The sequence below is a fragment of the Numida meleagris genome, unplaced genomic scaffold, assembly GCF_002078875.1.
Source record: "Numida meleagris isolate 19003 breed g44 Domestic line unplaced genomic scaffold, NumMel1.0 unplaced_Scaffold478, whole genome shotgun sequence".
NCBI lineage: Eukaryota > Metazoa > Chordata > Aves > Galliformes > Numididae > Numida > Numida meleagris.
Genome location: NW_018364694.1, coordinates 10,550 through 16,302, shown reverse-complemented (window position 1 = coordinate 16,302; position 5,753 = coordinate 10,550). Strand labels below are relative to the sequence as shown.

The window sequence follows — 5,753 nt, the reverse complement described above, 5'->3', positions numbered from 1 at the left end:
GGGCAGGGGCACTGATGAGCAGAGATGGGCCTTACTGCTGAGTGCAAAGGGCTCTGCTGTGCCTTGTACTTTGCCCAGGGGGAGGCCTGGCTCTCTTGCTTGCAGTGCCCTCCTGGAGAGCTGGGCTGTCTCTTGGCTGTGCTGGAGCTGCCTGCCTCTCAGAGGGGACCACCATTTGAAGCCTCCTCAGGTCAGCACAGAGGCTGCTTTCAGGCCTCAGCCCTGAGCAGGGCTGTCAGAGGTGAAAGGTGCAGAGCACGGCAGAGGCTCAGCAGCTCACCTAGTTCTTCTTTTTCCTTGCAGCCCAGCTGCCAGCTCCACAGGCCCTGCTGTCTCGACTGCTGGTGAGTAGCAATGCCCTGGGGAAGGTGCCCTGGGCAAAGCCATTGGCTGCCTGTTGCTGGCAGGAGGGGCTCCACACTTCCTTCCTGCTGGGAGAAGTTGCCAATTTGGCAGCAGGAGCAACTCTTCTCTCCCTCTTGCCCTTGCCTAGGTGAAGTCAGCAGCTCCTCATGCAGGTGGTGAGCACACAGTTGCTGCCTTGAAGCTGCTGCAGGCCCTCCACAGCACGATCCATGGAGCCCTGGGGGCAGCATGAGATCCCCTTCCTGCTGCAGTATCTGGAAGGTAAGGTGCTCGTGGGGATGGGCAGCCTGGCAGGGACGGAAAGGAGGCAGGAAAACACAGCTTCCCAGCAGGACAGAGGGGAATTGTGCTCACTACCTTTCCCTTTCCAGGTGCCAATATTGAGGCTGGGAGCAACCATCTCCCAGGGTGGACACCTGCCAGGGGCTGGATAGTGTCACAGACATTTTCTCAGGTGGCAGCCCCATGTTCTTTCTGGGTCATCTTTCCCATTGTTCCGGGAGCTGTAAGCAAGAAACAGGACTCAGCCCCAGCCAGTGTTTCCTTTCCCAGCTTGAATTGGAGGCTCTAACTACTGCCCCTGGGATCCTTCTGCTTTCTAGGAAAAGATGCTATCTCCATGGACTCTGCAGAGTGGAAGTGCCATCTGCTTAAGGTACGGCACCCTTGGGGTCTGTCACAAATGGAGCGGGAGGAGAGGGTGCAGGCAAAGTTTTGAGTGGAAACCTGGGCTCCCTGTGTAGTCCGTCATCGAGAGGAAAAGGCCCTTCCAAGCACTCTGTGCCTGCCCACTCAGGGGAGTTGCTCTCTGCACATGTGCCACAGCTGATTGTTAATGCCCTCTAATTGCATGGCCAATACCTCTGGAGCAGCTGTGCCTCCCTTGGCACTGCCTCCTTCTTCTGGTCCTGAGGCTTGTGAGGTGTTGAGTGAGATGCTAGCAGAAGAGGGGGGGAGGGATGGGGAGAGAGACTGTTGTTCCTTACAGCTCTCCCCCCCAGCAGCCTCCTGGAACACGTCAGTGTGATAAAGGGTCTGGCCAAGAGCAGGGAAATGTTCACTTCCTTTTCTGTTTTCCCCTAGTTTCTGAAAGTGTCACTGGAATGCATGGAGGACCAGGCCTGGACTGTGGCTCTGAGCCAGCAGCTCAGCGAGCAGCTGGGCACCTGTCTCCATGGCTCCTGGCTCCATGGCTGGGACTGCAGGCACTCTTTTGCCCATGATGGCTTTTGTCACTGCTTGCCCTCCCCTTGTCGCCAAAAGACTCTTCCCTCCATGCAGCTCAGAGGCTGGCTACAACCTAGCACCGTGGCTGGCTTCAGATTGCTCCCTAGGGTGGTGGGGTCCATCTTGGCCTGTCCTTCTCCTGACGTGTTGGGCCATTACTGCATCTTGGGCTCGGCCTCATTTCTTTCAGCTCTTCTTGTACAAGGCTCTTGGGTCAGTGCTGGCAGCTTGTCAGGACGTCAGCCGCGTCCAAGGGCAGCTTCACGGGTATCTCCAGGGAACAAACCACATGGAGCTGTTTGAGGCCCAGGTGAGGTTTCCTCTTCCCTCCGTGCTTTCCTAGGGCAGAGGGAGGGCTTCTCCTGGCCCTGCTGTAGACCTCTGTGATCTCCCATTGCTGTGGTTTCCCTCAGGCAGTGCCCTGCCTGGCTGTTGCCACTGGCCACGACTGAATGTCTCGGATGCAGCTGACTCCCACTTCTCTTTGGTTGCAGGGAATGATTTTGGTTGTGTCCTTTGCTGCTGAGCGCCACTTCCACCTGGCCTTGGACGCAGTGACAGTGTTTGCTGCCACGCTGACCAGAGGCAGGTTTTCAGAGCCATCTGGGGACTGGAAGGTAAAGAATCCAGGGTTCTATTGTTTAATTTAATTTATTTATTGGTCTTGTATTGGCTTCTGCACTGATAGTAGCTAAATCGTGGCAGCTGCCTTCAGTTTATCCCTCTTGTAATTACTACCCAAGACCTGTGCTTCAAATGAGATGTCCTGGCACGGAGGCTTGTGAGGTGCCTTTGGAAAGGATAGGGTTTGACTGCCAAGGATCAGAGCTGCCTTGATGGGCTAGCTGCAGTGGTGTCTTACACGCAGCCGCTATTCAACTTCAGCCGGAGGTGGTGGTGAGGAGGTGGGCACAATGTGAGCTGCTGTCCCCTTCCTGAAGTTGAGTGCTGGAAGTTGTATCCTGGTGAGCTCTGGCTGGCTTCGTGCATTCCTTGAGGGCTGGGAGGAAGCCTTTTGGGGTAGGGCACGGCCCTGCAAGGGAGCAATGCAGCCTTGCCCAGTGAGGTCAGCAAATGGAGCTCACCTCCACCACTGGCAAGAAAAAGCTACTTGTCTCTGAGCAGGACGATGACAGATCATTACAGATACCCTTCTGCAGTCCCACCCTGTGCTGGAGTTCCCCACCCCTAAAGTCAGGGGTAAATCTGCCCGTGGTGAGCATGACAGAGGCTGTGTCCCCTCACCCATTCTCATGAGGGAACCTGTCATGCAGGGCAGGAACAGCTCCCAGGCCCAGAGCTTGCAGCTACAAGAGAAGCTTGGGGAACTGCTGGGAAATGCTCAGGGAAATGAGAAGATGTTGCGGGTGTGGGGGAGCTTGTGTCTCAATATCTTGCAGAAGTCTGGGGACAAAGTAGGGCCACAGAGCTGATGTATTTGGCATCTCTGTTGACACAGGTACAGTGGCAGCAGAAGGAGGAAGCCCAGGCCGCTTGCGTTGCTGTCATGCTCACCTACAGTGGCATCACACTGCACGCCCCCAGGGAGCATCTGTTGTCCCATGTGGATGCAGACATCTTGGGCAGGATCCTGATGCTTTCTGGAGCCAGCTACCGGGTGGGAGCTCAGCGCATGCAGGAAGAAGGGCGTCTGGATGCCCCAGCTCCAGCCTCTGGGCATGGTGGCATAATGAGATGGGATCTTTCTAAGGATACCAAAGGAACAATTTGCCCTGCACTTGCAGTCCAAACCATTCTCTAGATTCCTCCCAGTTCAGGTACCTCTTCCACCCCCCATCCTTTCAAGCAGTTCAAAAAGTGCTTTGCTTTCTTGTCCTCAGGACTCTCAGCTAAAGCTTGCCCTAGTGCAGAGTATCACTGAGGTCAGCTGCACCATCCGGACTGTGGGTGACTGCCCCAGTTTTGGGCTCTTGTTGAAGCTGGAGGCCCTGAGGACACTGCTGGTGAGTACCCAGAGCCAGGGCCATTCCACATGGGAGTTTTGGAGGGGTACCATAAGGCTGGTTTCCACCAAGGCTTGCTGGTCTCCCCTGGCTGCGTGGGACTCCTGGGGCCAAGTCTCCACCTGGCAGGGCATTTGCGTGCTGCTGCTCAGTGCCTGTGGCTGTGGAATAGGGTCTGTCCAGCCCCCGGGCAGGTGCTGCAATGTTCTGCAGTGCCCTCCTGGAAGCCACAGGAGTGATGTGACCAGTGTGTGTGCAGATCTGGTAGAAGAATGGCTCCCAGGAGATGCAGGAGGGCTCCGCACGATCTTGCCCACTGCCTACTTTGGATGTCTCTCTGAAATTTGCAGGACTGGATAAAGGAGGAGCCCTGGGACGTGGCAGTATACCCCGTGCTTTTGTCCTTGGAGCAGCTGAGGTAAGGTCTGTGCCCCACACCCAGTGTGTTGTGTCCCAAAGCAGCCAACTGATGTGGCCCTGGTGGCCTTGACTCTGAGGCTGGGAGAGGCTGCAGTTCTCATGTGGCATGGTGTTCTCCATGTTGGCCTTGGAGGAAGGCCCTGACTCTCCATCAGGGCAGGGCCCCATATGGAGCAGACTTGGGTCTGCTTAACCTGGGGTGCGGGGAGGAGAGTCTTCTTGCCTGCTTGCCAGCGTGGGCTCAGAGTGTTGAGTTTGAGGTTCCACATTGTGACAAACCCAGTTATAGTTTGAGCCACTCTGGAGAGTACTGCTATTAAATCCACTTGCTGTTTTCTATTCCCTTTTCCTTTGGCCAGCAAAGTGAAGCCATCTCTGAGCAGAGAGGAGAATTGCCGCCTGCTGTCTGAGTGCTGCCAAAGCGTCTTCTCCCATCCATCCATTGAAGAGATAAAAGCAAGACAGAGGCCAGAGGCAGTGAGAACATCAAGGTACCTGCTGTCCTATCCCTTCCAATGTCCCAGTTGGGCATGGCAGCGCACCGTGCAAGAAAACCTCAGTCATCCTTTCCTGCTTTCAGCTCCTGCACACATCATGCTTGGAGGCTCTGGGCCAGCTTATGATAACACTTCTTGAGCACTTTTGAGGACATAGTCTGTGTGAGTAGCCATGGGATGATGGGGAAAGACAGGAAAGTGGGGCTTTGACTGCTGCCATTGAGGCCGTGCTTCTGGCTGGAGAATGAGAGTGCCAGGCCCCTACAGACCGAGGGCAGGCAAAGAAGTGGGGCTTGCTGGAGGAAAAGCCAAGAGCCAGCCCCAAGGAGGCTGAGAGCAGCCTGGGGAAAGGCTGCAGGGAGGAGGTACCTGCATAGGAATGGCTCTTAGGTCAGGGCAGAGGTGACAGCCAAGAGAGGAGCTGTGATGTTATCTCTCCTGTTTCTCTGCAGACCATCTGCAGATGCTTCCCCTCAGCTCAGGGCACAGATTTCAGGAGCGCGCTTGCAGAAAGCCTGCTGCGTCACACAGACCGGCATGCATGGGCTGCTGGGATGTGGATGACAGCATTTCTGGAAAACGGTGGAAAGCAGCTAACTTCTCTGGAGGTATGACACATTTTTCCTGTTTGACTGATTTGACTGACTTTTCTCATGGCTGTTGCACCAGAACTCATGCAGCTGGTGTGAGCTAAAGGAACGCAGCTCAATTGCAGAGCCAAGGGGTATCACTGATCCGAGCTGCATGTTTCCAAAGTCTCCCACTGATGCAGGTCCTTACCATAAGTGAGGCATTGACCTCTGGGACTCCTCAAATATCCCATTCCTCTCCTTTCCCTGCAAGGCTTTTTTTTTTGGCTTTGAGAAGCATATTTGCTTCCGTATCTTGTGACAACACTGCCACCAGGGACTGGATGACCCAGGCCGTTAGGTGTAAAATGTGTCTATGACTTTAGGGTACCCAAAGTGTTCGGCCATTTGTGCATGCAGCAGCTGGGAGTGCAGATGTGTGTTTGCATGCCCTGTGGACAGTCAGCTCCACCCATGAGCCAGTGCTTACAAGACAGTGGAAAACAGTTTAGGACTAGGCCTCGGCAACGCATCAAGGGAGCAGGCCTTGCCCATGCGTGAAATGTCTGTGTTCGGGTCTCACTGAAGTTGGGGAATGGGATGTTCTGAGGCAATCCTTCTCACCTTCTTTTCAGGTGCCACAAGTCCTGGGCATTCTTTATACCAGCCTGCAGGCCGTGTCACAGAGCATCCACAGGGTCCAAGGGCTG

At 55.2% G+C, this 5,753-nt stretch overlaps 1 long non-coding RNA gene across 3 annotated transcripts; it reads left to right on the top strand.

The window, feature by feature from the left end:
- Window positions 1–6: 6 nt before the first annotated feature.
- LOC110391735 lies at window positions 7–5,753 on the top strand. Of its 3 annotated transcripts, none has more exons than XR_002434157.1 (8): window positions 7–344; window positions 494–1,903; window positions 2,088–2,210; window positions 3,053–3,557; window positions 3,908–3,975; window positions 4,337–4,636; window positions 4,927–5,082; window positions 5,679–5,753. It is a non-coding gene; the product is annotated as an uncharacterized LOC110391735 (long non-coding RNA). The 3 variants fall into 3 exon arrangements; XR_002434158.1 differs by having other exon boundaries at window positions 7–627; window positions 738–1,903; XR_002434156.1 differs by having other exon boundaries at window positions 7–1,903.